The sequence below is a fragment of the Protobothrops mucrosquamatus genome, unplaced genomic scaffold, assembly GCF_001527695.2.
Source record: "Protobothrops mucrosquamatus isolate PMUCROS unplaced genomic scaffold, P.Mucros_1.0 scaffold_225, whole genome shotgun sequence".
NCBI lineage: Eukaryota > Metazoa > Chordata > Lepidosauria > Squamata > Viperidae > Protobothrops > Protobothrops mucrosquamatus.
The window spans coordinates 902,554-921,702 of NW_015386301.1; the positions used below are offsets into that span (position 1 = coordinate 902,554).

General features: G+C 35.9%; 1 protein-coding gene across 1 annotated transcript in view; it reads right to left on the reverse strand.

Moving 5' to 3' along the window:
* PTPRD (protein tyrosine phosphatase receptor type D) overlaps positions 1-19,149 on the reverse strand; it is a 282,311-nt gene that overhangs the window by 68,448 nt on the left and 194,714 nt on the right. The gene's annotated exons all lie outside the window — the stretch shown is intronic.

The following is a 19,149-nucleotide window of genomic DNA, read 5'->3' on the forward strand; positions in this document are numbered from 1 at the left end:
TACTGCTACAGTAGTTCAGTTTTGCTCCCTCTATCTAAAATATAATCCAGTAGAACAGTGACCTCCAACCTTTTGGGCACCAGGGACTGGTTCTGGGGGAGCGTGGTTTCATGCGTTGCCTGGATCCTGCACATGTGCAGATGGTGCTTGTGCGGCCCTGTTCTTGGCAGGCTGTTGACCAATAGTGGTCCACGGCCTGGGGATTGGGACTCCTGCAGTAGAATGTCTCTGAGTCCAACAAAATTCATAATGTTCCATTTATTCTTTATACCCACTATGGAATTGGAAAAAAAATCATACTGTCTTGAATTATATCTAGGTTCTTCCACTAATCTCTATGTCTGCAGTTTTGGGCTGTTGCCATTCTCTAATATATTAGGAGGAGCCGATTTCTGCACTTTGCCTTTATTTCAAATAGATACAAAAGAGTTCACATAAATTTGATAGCCTTGGTTTTCTGGCTCAGATTGTATGTTTCTTATGTTTGTTGATTTTTTTTTCTCCACTCTTTTTTTTGGTGTACAGTACTTCTATTCTGGGACTATGTGATCTTATTGTGAATGGGTTTTCCTTTTAACTTATGTTAGTATGCTTTCACCCATTTTATTCTACAATACAGTTTTATATTCTGGAGGTAGAATTACATATCAGATACTCTGGGTTTTGATAACAGTCTAGGATAGTATAGACATCTGCTTGAGGAATGCAAGAATAATTTCAATCATATGAATCTTCTTGGGTCAGATTATTCATGTCTGGATATTGTATGAATGCATATCATGAGCATACGTGAGAGTTTGCAGCTATCAACCTCCAAATCAGTATTCAAAGTCATAATCTGGTGTAGGGCTGGTTTTTGGGAAGGGATGTAAAGTTTGCTGTCATAGCAGGGTCATAGTGTTGACATATAACTAAAATTCATTTGACAAAAATATGGATTTTTTTAATGCTTGGGAACATTCTATCACAATGCAAGATCTGTAAGAACTTGATCATAATAAAAGGCTGGTTATCATCTCTCTTCTTCCCTTTCCTGTATAAAAAAATGCCCATTCAAAATAGAAAACTATTATTTTTCTGGGGAAGGGTTTCAGTGATTTATCTCTCCCCTTCCCACTTAATAGATTTTCAATTTAATGGAACAAAAGAGGTAATAATAATTTGCATGCTGTTTTTAGTAAATAGAGAATATTTATGAAAATCCTAAATACACTTACTGGAAGATAATTGTCAATTAATTCAAGTAAACAAGAATTACAATGTTAATCATCCAAAAGGAAAATCAAAGATATTTGCTTATTATAGACAATAAAAGCTAAAACAGTAAGTTGCTGATTATCCTTGATTAGATTACATCGATATATTCAGGCAATAATTATTTTTGTGAACACATAGACAAAAATATGTCTTCTAAAGCAGAGGTCACCAACCTTTCATGCTGGCGGCCCGGAGGGAAAGGGAGCAGCTGGGAAATTTGCACATGTGTGCACGCACGTGCATATGGAAATGGGGCTGCACGCACCCACACTAGTGGCCCATTTGCATAGGTGTGCAGGTGCTAGCTGCCGCTGCTAGCCCCGCGGACATGTGCAAATGGGCCACACAACCTGCACGGCGCTAGCGGCCCCATTTGTGCATGTGCACAGGTGGTAGCCACCATTGCTAGCCCCCACACATATGCGGAAATGGGGCTGCATGCACCCACACATAGCAAGCAGCCCCATTTGCATAGGTGTGCAGGTGCTACCCACTGCTAATAGCCCATGCACATGCGCAAATGGGCCTTGAAACCCACACAGTGCTAGCGGCCCCGTTTATGCATGGTAGCTGCCGTCGCTGCTAACCCCTGCACACCTGCGCAAATGGGCCATGCAACCCGTATGCATGCTAACAGTCCCATTTGCGCAGGCGCACAGGTGCTAGCCACCATGCTAACCCCACGTGCATGCGCAAATGGGTCCACAGGTGCTAGCACGAGTGGGGATCAGTGCACGCTTGTGTGTGTGCATACTGGCCAGTCTGCCCACGGCCCAGTGGCCAGTAGGCTACAGCCTATAGGTTGGGGATCCCTGTTCTAAGGAACACAAGTGTTATATAGCTTCATAATTAATTATATCCATGCCCAGGAAAAATCTATTACTACAGGATGATATCTGAGGGATTGGTACAAACAATAACAGAAGAACTTCAGTACAAAATAAATCAGTGCTATGGTCATGTTCTTGGCATGACCACATACATGGGACCGCTATTACAAACAAATGTATTAAAATATTACTGTTTTAATTAGAGATAAGAAAGAGCTAAAATATTTGTAGTTCTATTCTCTTAAATTTTACTACCTAAAAATAAAAAAAATTTCCCTATATAACAAAAGATTTTAATGTTGAAATTGGAGAATGTTGAAACTCATTTTGTTGGACTGTTCCTTCATCCAACACTTCCTCATTTTGACTAACACAGTTATTGTAAACAAAAAGTGACCCTGCCATAAACTTTGTCTCTGCCTTTAGTATAATAATGAATTTATCTCCATATTATAAGGGAAACAGGCTGCATTTAAAATCTAGTGGTACTAGATCACTGATTAAGGCTAAAGGTCAGCACTTTCCTAATTCCACTAAAATATATTGGCACAATATCCATGAAAGAAATCTTAATTCAGCATCTCCCAACTTTTGGGTAGCAGGGACCAGTTCTGTGGAGAGAGGTTTTTCCGAAGACTGGAGGGGATGTGGTTTCACGTGTTGCCTGCATCCAGTGGATGGGGCTTTGCTTGTTTGCATGGACCAGTTTTTGGCTGGGGGGTTAGGGATTCCTGCCTTAATTGATGTCATTAAATCACCCACGTTTTAATGATATTATTTAAAGCTCTTCAGGGAACATATATAAATTTTATAAGAGTTAAGAAAAATCCAAAAGCATACAAGGAGATAGCCTCAGTAATGTCAAGAATAAGAAAACACTTGCTCATATACTGTACTCATTGTAGAACTAATGAACTTATCAAACACATTGCATTACCATTTTAAACCTTAGTTACAATTAGTTGTACCACATATAATAACAGAATCAAATATTTGGTTTAACTTTAAGGGTGAAAACTAGTAGCAAAATGCCCTCTGCTATCTGTTTCTAGTTCTTTTAGAATATTTGTTATTGTCCAAATGTGATTGGACACACAAGGAATTAATCTCCGGTGTATAAGCATATGCAAATAACAAAGTGATAAGTCATAGATCATACATTATCTTATGATTTCATATCTAATTTTTAAATGGTTTCATCTGTCCACCAAATGCTAAGTGATTCCAATCAGTACATATTATATTATAGAATCTTATTAATTTTTATCATGTAAAATAAAATTTCAGGATCTTAAAGAGTATAAAAGGGAATATGAATATTTAACTACATATCTACAGATATGCCCACAGAGTTGAAAGGGCACAAAAATAAACAACAGAAACAGCAAGTTGCTGCTTTAATCAAAACAAAAAAAACATACTCAAACTATTTCAGGAGCAGTATTCTGACTGAATAAAATTTGAAAAGTTTCTACTTTTGGAGAAGTTAATATGCTAAAATACCATGCTACAAGCAGAAGTAAAACTATTATAATAAGAAATTAGAAGGAGAATGAAAGAGCCAAAGTGACTACACCAACACATTTGGTGACAATTCCAAAAGAAGGGTGGAAAGACAGAGAGATTCCCAAGGGAACATATACAGTGAAACTGTAGGAATAGGGTAAGGAAAGGTAATGTTCAGAATGACCTATGATTGGTAAAAGATGCTAAGAATGAACAAAACTTCTTGAAATGAGTTCAAAATCAAAGGAAGAGAAAATAATGAAAATGGAAAAATATTAAGAGGCAGGACTTTTCTCGTACAAGAGCATCTGTGTTCTACCAAGCAATTATAAAGAGCAGAATGGAGTTTTAAAATTAACGTTGAAAGAAGATTATCACTAAATGTCTTTGAATGAGTATATCTGCCAAATTAAATCTGAAGGGACTCATGAATGATCTGGCTAAAACTTAGTGCACTACTTTTGATAAATTCTCGGGAATGGAATACATGCCAGATGACTGGAAGAAAGTAAATATTATCCCTATCTTCCAACTGAGGGAGAGGAATAGAAGCTCCACAGTACAGTGGAGCTGTACTCGACTTACAACAGTTCATTTAGTGACTGTTCAAAGTTACAACGGCACTGTAGAAAATGACTTATGACTGTTTTACGATCCCCATGATCATGTGATCAAAGTCGATGCTTGGCAACTAGTTCATATTTATGAACATATATTCATTCCAAGGTCATGAGGCCCTTTTGCGACCTTCTGACAAGCAAAGTCAATGGGGAAGACAGGTTCAATTAACAACCGGGTTACTAACTTATCAACTGCAGTGATTCACTTAACAACTGAGGTGAAAGGTCATAAAATGGGGCAAAACTCACTTAACAAATGCCTTACTTAACAACAGAAATTTTGGGCTCAGTTGTAGTCGTAACGTATCAACATATTCTACAGTAGTTCTAAAACAATTAATTTGTGAATATATTTTAAAAAAATTATAATTGCCAGAAATAAGCATGGTTTGGTCAGGAATAAATCTTGTCAGACTAATCATCTCATTTTTTTTGTTTGGGTAGCCTCTGAGGAAATTGTGAAAATTCTGTAAGCCCCTTATAATTTAAATAAATATGTATTGGGGTGTGAATTCACAAATTGTACTGTAAAAAAAACCCCCTGATAAATAGTGAGGTCTCAAGTGAGGTGCCCTAAGGCCCTGTCCTCTTCAATATTTTTATTAATTACTTGAATGAAGAGGTGGTAAGAATGATTATCAAATCTGCAGATGATGCAAAACTGAATGAGATAGATGACATCTTAAAAGTCAGAAATAAAATTCAAAATGATGTTGATAAACAAGAGAAATGGACTGAAAATAATGAAATCAAATTAAAGAGATAAAAAGCAAACTTTTCCGCTTAGGAAAAAATAATCAAATGCAAAGGAAGATGACTAACTTACTTATATTTCTTATGAAAAGGGAAGATCTTGATTGCCATTGACAATGCCAGAGATATACTGTGGCTGAAAAAAATAATTTCAAAATCTGGAATACATCATTGTAGATGTAGGAAACAAAATAATGGATGCAAGATACAAGAAGGCAGATTGTGACTGAAAGTCAGAAAAACTTCCTAATAATAAAAGTACTTTGACAATGGAATCAATTATACAGAGAAGTGATAGGCTCTTCTCTGCTGGATACACTTAATGGAGGCTAGACAGCCATCTGTTGGGAATTATTTATTTTGGATTCCTGTATTGAGCAAGAAGTTATTCTCAATGGTCTCTTCCTATTGTAGGCTTCTAGGTTTTCTGCCATAAAGAAGAATTTTAAATAGTAGCAAGCTCTTTGTTCCTCCCCTTCTCTTCCTTAAAATGCAAACATAGCCCAAGAAAGTTTAATTTAAAGAAATACATAGCAACGGAAGGAAGAGTGAAACACAGTTTTTATAGTTAGTGCCTATACAAACAGCTAAGTTTTTTGCATTTACAGTTGGCCTGAAGCTCAAGTTATAAACAAAACAACATTGTTTTGCAAAGCTCAACAGTATAACAATGTTATCTGGGATGCACATGCAGTATATATTTTTGCATTTTGCAAAGTGCCTAATAAAGAAAGGTCGCACACACCTAGGCATAGACAATAACACGCACAGGAGTGGCAGAATTAAATTAGAACTCAAAAATTCAAAAACCTCATTGAAAACAGCAAAGGAAACTTATCTTCCAGGCAAACAATATTTCTTTATGTATAAGTGAATCTCAAATGAATCTCACTGAATACATGCTTCAAAGGCTCTTTCTCTTACCACTCACCTCCTCCTGCCACTTGGCTACAGCCCATGTCAGCTGGTATGAAATTTGTCCCTGCTGTTTTATTGGCAAATCTACTTTCCAAATCTCCAAAATGTGAAGAAATTAAAATAACAAGCTAATTTGGAACAAAATGCCCTCTGAAAGACATAAATGTTCTATTCAAGAACATGCAAAATGATGCATTTTGTGTATCTGCAAAACTTAAATGGAGCAGCTTACTTTGTCTGAATAAAATAAATACTTAGGGGAAGAATAGCAAAGTCTGATGGAAATAAATTTATGTTTTCTATCTGCACCCAATGTCAATAGTAGGATGAATGCTAGTCTGAAACAAAGCCAATTTCTGTTCACCTTTCCCAAAAATCTCACAGGAAATCTAGAAGTAGTTGGGATGTGCAAAATACTGCAACCTCAAAATATTCAGATACGACTTTGTGGGGATGTTCTAGGCATCGCAATTGAAACAAAGACATCTAGTGGGACCCAAGATATGTTCCTTGTCTTTCACAATCCTCGCCCTATGGAACAACCTGATCTCAAGACAGTGAACATTCCTAATATTCCTTCTTCCTCATATTTTCTCCACAAGAAGCTTCTTGGATGAGAAGCGAAACATCTTCAAAGAAAAACAATAAAGTCCAGTTGCCTCCTAAAAAAGCTCCTTTGGGACAACCATCACTTGGATGACTGAGAGTCTCCATACACATTTAACTATGCGCTTTGGGATGAACACCCTTCTAGTGGTCAGGGAGTATGAACGGATTTCCACAAAACATTGCAGACTACAGGAACAGGCTAGAAGATATCCTGCAGCCAGAAAGTTCCATACATATTTGCACTACTCAGGTGACCCTGAGGACACAGAAAACCTCCAAATGGCCCCAACAACTCTCTAAAAGAATGCAAATGACCAGTTGTCTGCAAGGAATATAAATCCTTCCATTCCCCACCATCCAGTCAGAGCTGAAGAAGCTTCCTGGTTGAGAAGTGAAACACCTTCAAAGAAAAACAAGAAAGTCCAGTTGCCTCCTGAAAAAGCACCTTTGGAACAATACTGTGAAATGTGCTGGGTTGAGAGAGAGTCCCCACAAAGTCTTTCATGCCAAAGCTGGAACTAGAACTCACAGTCTCTTGGCTTCTAGCCTTGTGCCTTAACCATAAGTCCAATGGCTGCTTTTTCAATGTTGTCTTGTCATTTTAAACAGTTGTTATACTATAGAAGGCGATGGCAAGCCATTTTTGTTGCAGGAAATTACATGAATTCAGAAGTCACGATTGACTCAAGGGAGTCTTTCCCTTTATTACACAAAAATGCAATGACAAGTATTAATTATCTCCATCTTCAAAAACAGGAACTGATTAGTGCTGTGTTGAAGAGAAAGCATTGCAAAGGACCACGTGGCAAATTGGAAGTTTTTAATTAATACCGAGAATGCCTTTGCTGAATGGCAATTAATTCTGAATAACTATTCTAGAAAGATTTTGGCTAGCGGTACTGTGGGGTAAATGCATCTAATCTGGTTTCTATATTACAAAAATTCTTCAGCATTGTTAAAACACTGTAGTGTCATGAAGAGAAATTACCAGTAATTATGAAATTCAATTCATTGTATCCCATCATTTTCACAGATTTTTTTTGTGATTATTTTCATGCTAACCACATTGTTGTATTCAGTGCAAAGAGAGTTGATGTATTTGTTATTTTGTATGTGTTTGAATGATTGACGTGACCACAGAAACAGCAATTATATATCTAAGGTCAAAAGGCTTAGGGTACACAAATAGACAATTGGTCATGTTATTGATGTTTAACTATCTAGACATGGTCTTTCACATCAAAGGCCAAAAACAAAACCAGTCCACTGGTTAACCAGGCAACCTTAATTGATCAGGACAGCAATCTGGGAAAGCTTAAACGGGAAAGAAAGCAATATTATTACAATGACCCTTAAGCTACTTGTGCCAAAATGTTGGCCTAAATTCTTTATGAAGATTGATTTAGCCCAGATATGATATCCAACTTTTGCCGCTATAAACAGGTCTACTAAGAATTAAGAGATGGCTTTCTATCCTGAAATTATAATTAAAAATAAAACTGTATCCAACTAGCCTAACTTCTTTGTATCTCTGTCTGTTTGTCTATCACACAAAAGCAATTTAAATTAAAAACAATATGAGGAAATATCTCATTCACTTCTTTATATCTTTTTTATTTATTTTTTTGTATTTTTTCACATTTATCTTCTCCCTGCCAGCACCTTTTCTTGAAATTAAATAGTTGAATGAAACTTTAACCACATGGAATCATATTGTCTAATCTATTGTTTTGATGATGACCCAATTCAAAATTTGTCAATATATACATTTCATCAAACCAACCTTTGATGTCAGATACACTAGAACTTTTTCAAGTATACCGAGCAGTCCTTTAAGCAACATTCACAGCAAAATAAATTCAGAATTCTTCATAAATAAGTTTCAAAGTTTTGGAATATAATTTAACAGCACATTGAAATCCTAATTATTTTACCAGAACCTGGTCTACCATATTAAGAATGCTTAAAGAGGGTAGACCCATGACAAATGAACAAATTCTATGTTAAAGTAGTTTCAGGTTTATTACATAGGAAGACATATAGCCACCTCAGTTTGAAGAACTAATATTGAATGAATCCAATATACCCAAAAACACTTTTTAAAAGAATTAGTCTTGCGATCATGACATATTTCACCTGTTTTTAAGCTGATGAACATTGACATTAAAATAGGAATCTTTAACTTTATCAGGTATGTTCAAAATCCATAACTGCATCAAGCCCAAAATAAGAACAGAGCAAATATTTTATTTAAATACATTGCATTCAGCAGATTTATAATTCATATAAAGACCTTGTCACATGGTTTTTTTTACTAGAGCTTGTCTTATCCATGGGCTATGTGAAGGCTCAGAACACTGTATACAGTGCGCCTTGGTCCTACAACTGAAAAACTGATCTAGTGACTGTTTCCTCAAACTATCAAATGCTGAGATTAAAGTAAACATCTGGTGTAGCCAGCTAACCTGTTATTTTAAAACCTTGACTCTGTCTAATATTAGAGAGTTCTAATAAGAGAGTTCTTTTAATGACTTCAACTATTGCCCATCTGTTATGATACTAGACAAATGCAGTCATATACTGTACCACATGATGTCTCTATGCATCAGAAGTAGTTGAAATCACTGGATAACTTTTTATGCTGCTTCCATTGGTAAAATGATATACAATTACTATTTTTCTGGGTGCTTTGAAATTTGCCATTTTCTTTTTCTGACTAGAACCAGGGTTTCTTTTACAAAAAATTACAAATTCTATTACAAAAAATAATAAATTTTGGTTCTGGGACTGTGGAATCACTAGCAGAAATCTTAGTTTTTGTTGTAAATGAGTTATTTATTTTCTGAAGCTCCTGTTAGTTTTAAACTATGTAAAAATGTATGAAAACTTGTCTTGGAGCATAAAAGTTGACTTTATGCAAAATCATGACGATATTGTGCATTGATAATATTGCTTCTCTTTTTCTTCCATGCTGGTAGGATCCTCATCTTCCAACAAAGATCCGTCTAGGGAGAAAAGAACTAATCTACATTGCCTCAATCTAAATAATCAGCCTGGAACAAAGAACAAAATTATATTGGCTGAAACATTCTACAATGTGAAAAATTGATAACCGATGAATAACTCAAGAGATAATAGTTTTAATGAGTACTCTAATGATTTAAATGAGGAACACTTAAATAAAATTCCTAGTAGATTCATTCTGAAAACCTACGTTCAATAAAACTACCATTAACATAGCAATTGGATTTCTTCAGAAAATTTAGTTGTATTACACTGAACTACTGTAATTTCTTTGAAGAAGTATTTGCCACACTAAAAAACCCACATAAGCAAATAAAGTACATTATAGCAGCAAGGCAGAGAAATATAATAGATCTACTAGCCAACTAAAAGAAGTGAAAGAAAACTTAATTCAATGAGGATAAAGGAAATTAACACCATTGTTTACCCAAAACTATCTATTTTGTGAATAATTTCATCTTCATGTAAAAGTTTTTGAAGAGTGTTTTATATCATAGAGATCTGGGGATCAAGAAGAAAAAGAAGGGTAATTTAACCAAAGTCAATCAATCTGCCTGAGATGCTAGAGCAGGGGTCTTTTAAGACTTGTGGACTGGGCTGGCTGAGGAATTCTGGGAGTTGAAGTCCACAAGTCTTAAAGTTGCCAAGTTTGAAGGCCCCTGTGCTAGAGCAAAGAATTTTCCAAAATCAATAAGTGCTACACCACACATAAGAATAGTCAGGCTAAAAGAGAAGCCATAACACAAGGAAGGTTTGATAGTTCTAGAAAAACAGTTCATATCTTAAGTGCCAAACTGATTGTAAGATGTACAACCTTAAGAAGAAGAAAAAACCTCAGCAGCTGATCCTTCCCAGTTTAATTGGCACTCATGGTTGCTCTGTATAAAGAGATACTACACTTAGGGACCCCAAACCTGAAATCTGGTACATCTCAATGTTCCAGCCCTCTATTTCTCTACATGGAAGCAGCAATACTTCTTAGGTCTGAGAGGTTGGTAGAGTAGAAATTAACATTTGCCAGTTTACTCATTCTTAATCCCTCACATCACCTTATCTTCTGAGGAAGACCCCAAATAGTTAGAGTTCATCAGACTATTCTAAAGCAATCCTAAGCACCGGCCAACCTCTATGAGCACTTCCCAAGGTAAAGATTTTCTATGCCTCAAGGAAAACCAATGAAGTATTTGCAATCAGAACTCTACTCCTAACCTCCCAATTGGGAGAAATGGACAATTTACTTATAATATTGTGCTGTCCCAACATCAATAAGAAGGCATCATTTGTCTCAACAGCATAAAAAGAACATTTTCCGCTGCCAACTGAGTGAATAGTGTAAATGAAAAGCTATTTAAGCTCCAAGAACTTAATTGCATTTTAATATTACGGCCTTACAAAGGAATCAACTGCTATCTGAAACCTAATCCAAAATTATACTTAATTTTTGCAATAAAATCAAGATGTAAAGTCTACGAAATTTAATATTTATAATTTGTTATGTGCACATATCTAGCCAGGCACTTTGGTCCTTGACTTACAGTATAAGACAAGAATGAGGTTAGAAAGCTTGTTTCTTGAATGCTCCTGGGACAGGGGTCACAAACTAAGTAAAATTCTTTCTACATACAGAAAAACTACTACATTGTGTAGAGTATTATGATATATGTTTTTCTCTCTGATGTTATGGTTTATGTGATTTAGAGAATATTTGTAAGGAATAGCATTTATTTAAACAACTATCGGCAAATGGCTTTAAGGAAAATACCATGTTTCCCCGAAAATAAGATCTGGTCTTTTTTTTTTCTTCCAAAAGAGGCACCAGGTCTTATTTTTTTGGGTGGGGGTGTCTTTTCCACTCACCTCACAGTGGTGAAACTGCCAGCCCAACCCAGCCGGTCCACTTCTTCTGCGGCTGAGAATGAAGCTCCGGCCTGCATTTCACAGTCAGAGGCCTTTCCGAAAGGCCTCTGCAGCTGAGAACCGAACTATGGATTCAGCACTCAACACTGCTGAAACGCAAGTATTTTTTTGAAAGAAAAGTATCCTCTATATCATACTATACAAGGAGCAAAATAATAAGGATGTTAGTAAATGTCAAAATGAATAGATGGTGGGGATCTGGAAAGTCATTAACTACCAATGAAAATGAATAATTTGACCCTCTTTTACTAGTGTCAGCTATTGCTATGCGAATTTCATCTTTCAGATGAATCCATAATAAGATGCTATTTTCTATTCAGGAAAGTTGCCAATTGCTTGAGATCTGCATAGTTCATTAGCAAAACATGAATGCTAAATACTTGAATGCTAATACATTACCATAGCAGATTGCCAACAGAATTTCATTTTTCTCCTATGCTAAGTCTTGAGCATCAGGAAGTAAAAGATGACTTATGAGAGAGGATTGTATTTCTCATGCTTATAAATCTGGCAAGGGTGACCACAGTGAACACAATAATAAAAAGTATGTATTTATTCCTATATTCATCAGTCTAAGGCCTATTAAAAATTTCAGGAAGGTTATCAGTTCATAATTCTTGCATTTAGGTAAAGATGCTTGCTACTCTCTCCAGCATTTTTATTCAAAAGGTTTGGAAACACAAGATTCACAGAAAGGGAGGATAGCAGTGATCTGAATACATTAGCATTTATATTCTACAAGAATACAAACGTTTTCATGTAAAATCCTTGTCTTACCCTTTTAGATTTTCCCTTTTACATAAGTGAAAAGCAAAAAGGACTCCAAAGACAATCATCCCATTCATTAACAGGTAAGAGGCTTCAAGCATAACAACCAGAACTGACGTAAGAACCCAATTAATATTGGCTGAATTTTATAGCAGAATCCTATGCATATCTGAGAGGCGAGTCCTTCTGAAATTAATGGAATTACTCCTAAATCAGTGTACTAAAATTTTAATTTTCATGTAGCCGTGAGCATTTTGCTGCATACTGAGGCAGACAGGAATAGCAGAAGATAACTGCTGTTATCAGAAGAAGGAAGGAAGGAAGGAAGGAAGGAAGGAAGGAAGGAAGGAAGGAAGGAAGGAAGGCTATTAGCCTTTCAATTCAGGGCATTCTTTCTTGGGGGCTGTGATTCTAGCTCCATAAATTGATTACATAATTCCCAGTCTGTCTAAGTAGAAAGTTTCCTAAAACCTTCCACTTAAAAATACAAGGGGAAAACCTAAGATAAGTTTAGGTTTTTGCATTGTACAATACCAACCTAGTTAACAGTAGTGCCCAAGTAAGTCAAAATATTAACTACTTCCTTGGTTTGTATAAAATACATTGAATATGAACTTGAATAAGAACACTGAATAGATAGCCAGCCAGCTAGCCAGAGATAACACTTGTAGAAGAACAATTAGATATATGATTTGGGATAAGAAAGGCAGTTTGAAGGGGAGACCAATATTGAGAGCCAATTTAATATTTAATTTATTGATTCAAGATCCTATTAAACAGAAGTGAAATATAGAGCTTGTAGATTTCCAGATGTACATTTCTTTTCTAAAAATATTTGGGGCTTCTTCACCTTATATAGGGATGACACAAGTGCAATGTAGACTAGCCTCCTCATGATGCACCACAGGCAATGTGTCACAACTGAATAGTCTACACATTCTGGCTGCTGGACCTCACAAGGATTTCCCAGCAAGAAGCAGCAGCATGAATAAAACAACTTAATGCTGTATTCTGTTATGCCTTATGAAATAAATAAATAAATAAATAAATAAAGAGATGATTAACTTTTCTGGCCCAATGGACATACTGCTTATCTGACTGTACAGAAAGCCACATATATGCATGTCTGGATTAACACATACAATGTGTTAAGACCCTAACCCTGGTCTTACTAATTCAACATTGTCTATTATGCTAACTTTGCTGCCTAAGGTTTTACAGAAATATTTTTTTTCTAATTTGGTGGAACTTAGCTTGGGCCTTCTACTCTATGACTGAACCACATCACTTGAAGCTTAAGTAGTAGGATTATTCAGATACTGACCGAAGGATAAAATACTTCATTTTCTACAGCAGCATCTTATTCATCAAGAATTGTTTTTTTTAAAGTGAAATCGTGTACTGCAGTGTATATATCCTAACTATAGAAAACACAGCAACAGCATTCCTCAGGAATTTAATAATACAGCAGGTCCAATCTGTCATCCTGACATGATATACTGCATAGCCATTACTGAGAAGCTTCTGTAATTAAAACCCAAAAGAAAAGTCACTCTTTCACTCTTACTTTATTTTCATAACGGGCAAGCAAATCATTTAGAAATGAATAAGAACCTGCAACATGTTCATGTACTCCATATCATAATTACAAAAAACACAATAGTACAATTGTTTACATGTCACTTTACTTGTTTTTTAATCATGACATCTTTCTGCCCAGTACAGCCTGGGAATGAAGCTTTTTTAACTTGGTGTGTTTGTGATGTGCTTTAAAAGTGCCTTTAGCTATTTAGATTGTTATTTTTAGTTGATTTAATTTAGAATACTTTGAAAAAAAATATTTTAACTAACTAGAGCATTGTTGAATTTTTATGGATAATGTCTTGGGTTAAAATACAAATTTGTACAGGTGAAAATGGATAGTTTATACCATTTTCCTTACCTGCTAGGTTGCATTTCATTCCATTCCATTTCACTTTATTCTGCTCAGAATACAAAGCAACAGGAGGCAGGCAAAATGGCCTGAAGTATGCATATTTCTTTGAAGCCAAACCCATTTTTTACCAATAGACTCCTTTATAGCTGATGGGAACGTGGAATACAGATTGGAAAGACTCTTATGTGTAAACTGTTGCATAGAATGGTTTCACGAAATGATTTGAGGAGAAGGTGATGTCCTTATTTAAAACTCTGCTTTAGGTTATTAAGCTGCTTAGGTTGGCTAATTAGTATTTCAAAATAAAACCTCAAAATTTAATTCACTTAGTAAATTATTTATGTCATTCATCACAAATCTGATGATTCAGTAATTGAGGCTGACAAATTTTTAGTAAATCTACTAGGGTTACAGCAGCTTGGTGCAGAGCCAGGAACAAGATTTCACCTTCACCAACATTAAATGTTAACGCAAAGAACTGCCTTAATGGACAGCGCAAAACTGGATGAGCAGAGCCATTAAAATGATGTACTGCAGTTTGGCAGCTAGGTTAATGCATACTTTTTCCTTATGTTTCAGTCTCTCTGGGACAGTTCATACACTCACTTATTCTTTTCATAGTGGAGTAATAGGCGCATGGGAGCTTTTGCGAGAAAAAAGGAATCTGTAAGTTACACCCTTTGCATACAGATATGCACAAGGATCTTACCTTGTGTACAAAGCCATTTGTCCATTTGAAAACAAAATGGGGAATATATTAACGAGTCACTGATTTTAATTGTATGTATAACTATATTCATATATGCAGCTATGTAACTCTGAAACAAAAGCACAAAGAGAATCAAGCCCAAATCAGAAAACAGAAATATTCAGAAAGATCCATACAGGACTTGCCATTGTATTGTATACATTTGCAGAGACCGCTGCCAATGAAGTAAGAATTTATACTGAAGTAGTACTATTATTGTGCTGAGATAATCCTTGCTTAATGACCAGTCACTTAGTAATCAATTGAAGTTATGATGGACCTCCAAAAAGGTACCCAAATTCAAAGTTCTGACACAGTCATTTGATCATGTTTTAGGTGCTTGGCAACTGACTTGAATTTATGGCTGTTTCTGATAAAAAAAACGGCCATTCCAAACAATGGGTTCTCAAATCAAATATTTAGAACATATTTGACATAAGGCTGTGCTTTGTATGATACAAGATCATAAAAAAAATCTGCTTCAGACCACATTTAGCATTGAGACTGGATCAGAAGCATGTGAAAACGCATTATAAATAATTGGACATTAAATTTTCAGTGTAAGAAAATGGCAGCAGGACTTCTGGTTCCAGATCGCGGCGCCTCTAGCCTCATGAAGAGACTCGTCTCCTCGTCGGCCAACTTCCCTCCGCCGGTAGACCCTTATGCGGGTTGAAAGTCTCCCTGGAGGGTGCGACTACCGTCAAGGAGGCTGTGCTCGGCTGCGGAGTGGTCCGAGCCAACTCTGAGGGCCGGTAAAATGGCCGATCATCCAGAGGCACCAACCGCAAGTCAAAAGAACAACTAAGCATGAAGAACTACCGTGGTGAATCCGGGTGAGACCTTTCCTTCTCTCGCTATTCTGACTTTTCCTGTAAAGAATTCCTGACTATTTCCCTTTTCTAAGAAAGCGGAGGCTGCCTATACGGGAAAGAGAGCTAAAAAGAAAAAGATTAATATTTTTTTATGGTTGTTTTTTCTACTATTGGACTTTTTTTGGGGGGGATTTTAGGGTAAAAAGAAGAAGAAAGGGACATTGTTACCTTTTTTTTCAATTTGATAATGCTGGAGATACCTCTCTTGTTAACTTTTTTTAAAAAAAGAGAGAAAACTTTTTTTCCTTTTCTTTAACTTTATTAATTTGGAAAAAAGACTTTATAGTCCACGAGGACATCTGGTGGCGAAAAGCGAAATTGTAACTGTACTTCTCCCTGTTATTTGAAGAGGGATTGGATTTTCATGATAATAAAAGAGAAAAGATAACTTGACCTGTGGTGAAGCTGGCTATTAGACCTTTGGAGGCGGACATTTGTGGATCTTTTTCAAATATAGTCTCTAATAAAGGAATAGGCTAGTCTACCACCAAAATGGATGAAAGTTATCCACATCTTGACTATGATTTAATACTGGAAAAAATATTAGAAATTACAGAAGACTTCAAAACTTATTGGAAACCTTGGAGAAAACTTAAAGAGGATACCTTGGAACCTCACATCGACTGTCCAATAATGAATCAAGTTATGGAACAAGGAATAATAGAAGATGAACTGAGTAATCCTGAACAGGCCTTTACACATCAAGACATACAATTCAAAGAGACAGACACACTATGCTTACAACCCAATTGTGAATCTATACTGGGAGAAAATGTGGAAACCACTGAGCCAATTAATTCCACACAACGTTACCTACAACTGATGGATAATTTTGATGACCAAGAAGTAACTGTAATTGACTCAGTTACTAAAAATAACAAAGATTGATATTCAGACACAACCCTCTGGAAAATACAATAAAGCGGATAATTTACTTATAACCATAACATCGAGTAAAAGTCAATATAATACTCAGATGATATTGGCAGAAAGGGAAGGAAATTTTGTTCAGTTTGAATTGATTAGAAATTTTTGTAATCAAATCTTGAGGTTTGATAACCGAAAAGCTTTAATATGGGAACCAACTTGGCATAGAAAGAAAGCTAGAGTCAGGTTTAAACATGATATAAAATGTTATTTGATGGGTTAAAAAGGCTTTAGAGATTTTCTCTGATTTAATAACGAATGAAGGATGTGGATTTACTGTTATTATAGTTGATAAGTATTTGAGGGAGTAAAATTTTTCAGGGGGTAAAAAGACTTTATAGATGTACACTGATGAAATGATAGAATATATTTTTAAAAATAGAAATGTATTTTTTGGACTTACGTTATTATTATAAATATGATAATTATGTTGTAATAGATATAGAGAGTTTGTTTGATTTAATTATGAAGGATGGGAATTTCCTGATATTATAGTTGATAAGTATTTGAAGGTGTAAACTTTATCAAGGGCTTAAAAAGATTTTTTATAGATATAGATTGATGAAATGATAGAATATATTTTTAAAAATAGAACTGTATTTGTTGGACTTATATTATTATTTTAAATATGATAACTATGTTGTAATAGAGAGAGAGGAAGAGCTATTTGTGATAGGGAAAAAAATCAGTCTCAATGAATGACCTATTATTAAGGATACCTGAAATCCCAACTATATGTTTACTAAAATGTAATTGGAGTATGACAACTGTAATTAGTAAAGCTTAAAAACAGGATATAGATTATTATAATTGCATGTGATTGATTTCTGTTTGATTGAATTTTACCTAAAACTGTATTAATTTTAATAAGCAATATTATATTTAGGAAACAAAGAGGAAATGTTTGATAATTAATTTGAGCTATACTTATATGATTTTGTCTTTGAATGACTTGACACCCTGACCACCACGCTGTGTCCTAAGCTGGAAGTAAAATGGAAAAAAACAAGAAAATGGCAGCAGGAAAAGTGTGCTTGTTCAACTGTCCATTCAGTTAAGGTTTACCCTACCCTAAAACAGCAGCCTAGTAGGAGAAGACTGGTGCCTCCTGTCCCTTCTCTCCCCTCTTCCTCTCTGCAAATTGCCCATTTGTCTGTTCCCAATCTTCCTCTCTTCCCTTGCCTCTCTTCCTTTCAAACACTGCACCTGCAGTAATTCAGCATAACTCTGTTGAGCAGATTTTGCTAGATCAATTGAAGGCCACAGAACTGAGATCCACTAATCAAAAGTTTCTGGAGAATTGCTAAATTTCAGACATACATTTCCAAGTCATTACGATGTATTGTTTTACTAATGTCAAGCCTAATTCTTAAATAGGGTTATCTATAAAACATAGAGGGCGTAAAGTAGATCATGGGCTTAAGCACTATGTATTAGGGCTGGGTATATACTTCTAAGAGAGAGCCACTTTGGTGCAGTGGTTAAAGCATCAGGCTAGAAATTGGGAGACTGCAAGTTCTGATCCTGTCTTAGGGATGAGGTTGGGTGGGTGACCTTGGTCCAGTCACTCCCTCTCAGCCCTAGGAGGGAGAAAATAGCAAACTTCTTCTGAAAGGAATCAACACTGACCTGAAAACACAAAACAAAAACCACTTACTCCAAACCCACACTTATAAAAGGAACTTCACATCACCCGGTACTTGTTATGAAGCAGCTCTTTTCCAATTGTTAAGAAGCTGCAGTTGAGAATGGTCAATGTTTTCAATGCAGCTTCTTGAGAGTTCTTGAGACTTGAGAGACCACTCTAAAGCTGTGCCTACCTATGTCATGTAAGCCTTGCAACCCACACAGATGGAACTTCATATGTGCTCCTCTTTGTTGCAAAAAACGTCTTTAGTTTTATTATACATACATATATACATATACACATATACACACACACACACACATTTCCTAAATTTTTGGATTGCTAACAAAGAATTAAGGGGGACTGGGATAGCTATTTTGAGCTGATTAGCTCTCATCAGCCAGACATACCCTTCTGAGATTCAAACCTGGGCTGGCTGCACGTTAGGCAGCTTTGCTGACCTTAAGCCACAGGCTCTTTCTCACTTTGTCAGCTGTATCAGGGAGGGAAGATGAGAACTAATCAGCTCAAAATAGCTATCCCAGTCCCCCCTTAATTCTTTGTTAGCAATCCAAAAGTTTAGGAAATACAAACGATGTCGCAATAGTGACTGCCTACCTGTGGATGGCTCTTTTATACAGGCAAAAGATTTCTTCCTCCCATATTTGGGCCGACAGAGTGCATCAAAAAAACACTCAAGATCACACACACACACACACACACACACACACACGGTATATATTGTGCGACTTTTTATATTGGCTACTATTATTAAGTGGCAATCAAAGGGATATAGGTAAACATTATTAACAATTACTACTAACTGCAAGAACA